We start from the raw sequence: 3650 nt of genomic DNA on the forward strand, positions 1-3650 counted from the left end.
TCCAAACCCAGTGCTCTGTGCACTGTGGCGCCACCTAGCTGCCAAGTTGCATTCACGGAATAGATAATAGCCATACCTGTTCATTAATTTTATAATAAATAGGATAGTTGTCTCTGAAAGCCTCAACTCTCTACTACTCTATTGGCAGCTATACATTTTCAGTTGCAGAAATGGGCAATAAAATAAATGCGTATATCCTAGATCTCAGAGCTGGGTACATTCTTGGCACCCATTCTATGGTGGATATATATTAAGTAGGCAATTAATAAATGTTGGGTTTGTGGAAATTAGTTCTAGGGGCAGCTAAGTGGCACAGTGAATAGAGCACATTCCCTGGAGTCAGGAGGACCTGAGTTCAAATCCGGCCTCAGACACTTGACACACTTACTAGCTCTGTGACCTTGGGCAAGTCACAACACCAATTGCCCCCAAAAAAGCAAAAAAAAGGGAAATGAGTTCTAATGGGGATATGTGACATGTACACACCTAGGTTTACTAAAAGGAAATTAAAGGGGAAGAGCACTGAAAATTTGTGGGGGAAAGGATCAAAAATATCTCAGTGGAGGCCACCTGACAATGTGGTTGCTGTTGTTCAATCCTGTCCTACCATTTATGACCCCATCCATAGAATAATGCTGTTCATGGGGTTTTCTTGGTAAAGTTACTGGGGTATATTGCTATTTCTTTCTCCAGGGGATTAAAGTAAACTGCAGCTAAAGTGACTTGCCCAGGGTCACACATTATATCAGAAAGGAAAAAACATACACATTAATGATAATATAAAGGTCTAAAATAATTTCTAATAATTCCTAAAAGTCTAAACACGTTCTTTCCCCCAACACACAACTTTGAAAAAAGTTTCAGAATTCTAGAAGGAAATCAAATTTTATTTCAAAAGCAAACTTCAAAATTCTTAAGAAAGACATGAGGTTGGGGTGGCCAGGTAGCACAGCAAGTAAGAGCACTGGCTCCAGTGTCGGGATGACCTGGGAATCAAATCCGGGCTCAGATACTTAGCACCACACCCAGAAATAACTGGCCGTGTAACCCTGAGCAAGTTACTTAACCCCTATTGCTTTAAAAAAGAAAGAAAGAAAGAAAGACATGAGGCTCAGGGGTAGCTAGGTGGCACAGTGAATAGAGCACTAGCCCTGGAGTCAGGAGGACCTGAGCTCAAATGCAGCCTCAGACACTTAACACAAAAACTAGCCGTGTGACCTTGGGCAAGTCACTTAACCCCAAATGCCCTTAAGAAAGCAAAAAAAAAAAAGACATGAGGTAATAAGAGTGAAAACAATCGAGGTATTTGGGGAAAACTTCTCTGAATTAGAAGGGAATATGGCAACCAATTCTCTTCTGTTCTTGTTCAGAAAAGTTTGTCAAAGGATTTTAAATCATCCGCTGCTTACTAATTTAGAGCTAAAAGGGTCTGTCATCTACTCCAACCCCTTCATTTTGCAAATGAGGAAACTGAGTCAAGCAAGCAGCTAAGTCAGGATTCAAACCCACATCCTCCGACTCCAAATCCAGCACCATTTCTAGCTTCCCAACTGCCTCTATAAGCAGCTTAATGGAGACAGATACACTTGTATAAAGAAAAATAATGCTGAAAATTATTTTCATATCTACAGAAAAGAAGAAAGAAAATATTTAACTCAGGGGCTGGACAAAGAATTCTGAGCTTTAAGTCTGTCCTTGCACTGAGGAAAAATGAAGTTAGGGCCCCAGGGCATTAATACTTTAGGAGCTGATTACAGTACGGCTTCCTTCAGAATAGGGAAGTGAAATGAGAAGTATATTAAAATCTCTCAATTTGACAATTCACAAAATTTGGGTGGGAAGGGTCCTCAGAGCTTTTCTAATAATAGCTTGAATTTATACATTGCTTTAGAGTTTGCAAAGCGGTTTACATGCATTATCTCATTATCTCCTATGTCACAACAACTCCTAGAGGAAATTGTTATTATCTTTATTATCGCTATTGTACAGACTCAGACACTGATTCTGAGAAAGGTTAAGTGACATGCCCAGGATCCCCATGCCAGACATTTAAGGTGAGATTTGAGCCCTCCATTTCCTGACTCCAGGACACTCCAGGCACTTCTTGGTGTCCTGGCAGCATCACCTGGATGACAGCACCTAGTGGCATCTAGTCTGAAGGCAATAAGGAAGGACAGTCAGAGTTCCACAAGGAGTCAGCAGAAAAGCTCCACTAACCCTAAAGGAAACACCTGAAGGACTCTGCAAAAAGGACTTCCTAACAGGTCAGGTGTGAGTTACTCCTTTGCCACATGTGTTCTTTAAGCCTCAGTCCATTTTTCTCTGGACTCCTTTTTTGTGGGAGAGTGTTCCAGAGGGAGATATTGGTTTACACCAAATGGCGTTCCTATACCACTTCAGTAAATTGTTGTTGAGTCATTTCTGATGTGTCTGATTCTTCATGACCCCATTTGGGGTTTTTCTTAGCAAAGATACTGCAGTGATTTGCCATTTCTTTCTCCAGCCCATTTGACAGATGGGCTGTAGGCAAACAGGATTAAGTGACTTGCCCAGGGTCACACCAGCTAGTAAGTGTCTGGGGATGGATTTGAACTCAGAAAGATTGTCTTCCTGACTCCAAGCCCAGTGCTCTATCTACTGCACCACCTAGCTGCCCACCTTAGTAAATACCTCTTTGTTGTTCAGTCATGTCCAACTTCTCTACCTCCACTATCTCCCAAAGTCTAAGTTCATGTTCATAGTTTCCGCGACATTATTCATTCCATTCTCTCCTCTCCCCTTTTCCTTTTGCTTTCACTCTTTCCCAATATCAGAATCTTTTCCAAAGAATCCTCTCTTCTCATTATGTGGTCAAAGAATTTAAGCTTCAGCTTCAGTATTTGACCTTCCAGTGAATAGCCTGAATTAATTTCTTTAAGTATTGGCTGATTTAATCTCTTTGCTATTCAAGGAACTTTCAAAAGTCTTCTCCATCACAACTCAAAAGCATTTATTCTGTGGGACTTAGCTTACAATCCAACTCTCATGGCCATACATTGCTACTGGAAAAATCATAGCTTTGATATATGGATCTTTCAATGTCTCTGCTTTTTAGTATGCTGTCCAGATTTGCCATAGCTTCCCTTCCGAGGAGCAAGTATCTTTTAATTTCATGACTGCAGTTGCTTTCTGTAGTGATCTTTCAGCCCAAGAATATAAAATCTGACACTGTTTCCATTTCTTCTCCCTCTGTTTTCCAAGAAGTGATGAGACCAGCTGCTATGATCATAGTTTTTTTTTAAATGTTAAGCTTCAAGCCAGCTTTTACAATCTCCTCCTTCACTCTCATCAAGAGTCTTCTTAATTCTTCTTCACTTTCTGCCATCAGATCAGTATCAGCAACCTTAATTCCAGTTTTTGATTCATCTAGTCTGCCATTTCACATGACATACTCTGCATATAAATTAAATAAATAAGATAACAATATATAGCCTTGTCATACTTCTTTTGTAATCTTAAACCAATCAGTTGTTCCATTTTTTATTCTAACTATTGCTTCTTGACCCAAATACAAGTTCCTCAGGAGATAAATAAGATTATTGAGTACTCTCATCTCTTTGAGGCTGTAGCAGCAAGCACCCCAAGCGTCCTCAGGGTTTGCAGCTACCACA

General features: G+C 40.2%; 1 long non-coding RNA gene across 1 annotated transcript in view; it reads right to left on the minus strand.

Annotated features, from left to right (window-relative positions):
- Positions 1–1973: 1973 nt before the first annotated feature.
- Positions 1974–3650, minus strand: part of LOC138155443 (uncharacterized) — a 64931-nt gene continuing 63254 nt past the window's right edge. The window contains exon 5 of the long non-coding RNA XR_011166831.1: positions 1974–3432. This is a non-coding gene — a long non-coding RNA (uncharacterized lncRNA). The remainder of the gene's footprint in view (positions 3433–3650) is intronic.

Source organism: Petaurus breviceps, unplaced genomic scaffold, assembly GCF_028583685.1.
Source record: "Petaurus breviceps papuanus isolate PSGF00001 unplaced genomic scaffold, PetGlider_PUasm1.0 91133, whole genome shotgun sequence".
Classification (NCBI taxonomy): domain Eukaryota; kingdom Metazoa; phylum Chordata; class Mammalia; order Diprotodontia; family Petauridae; genus Petaurus; species Petaurus breviceps.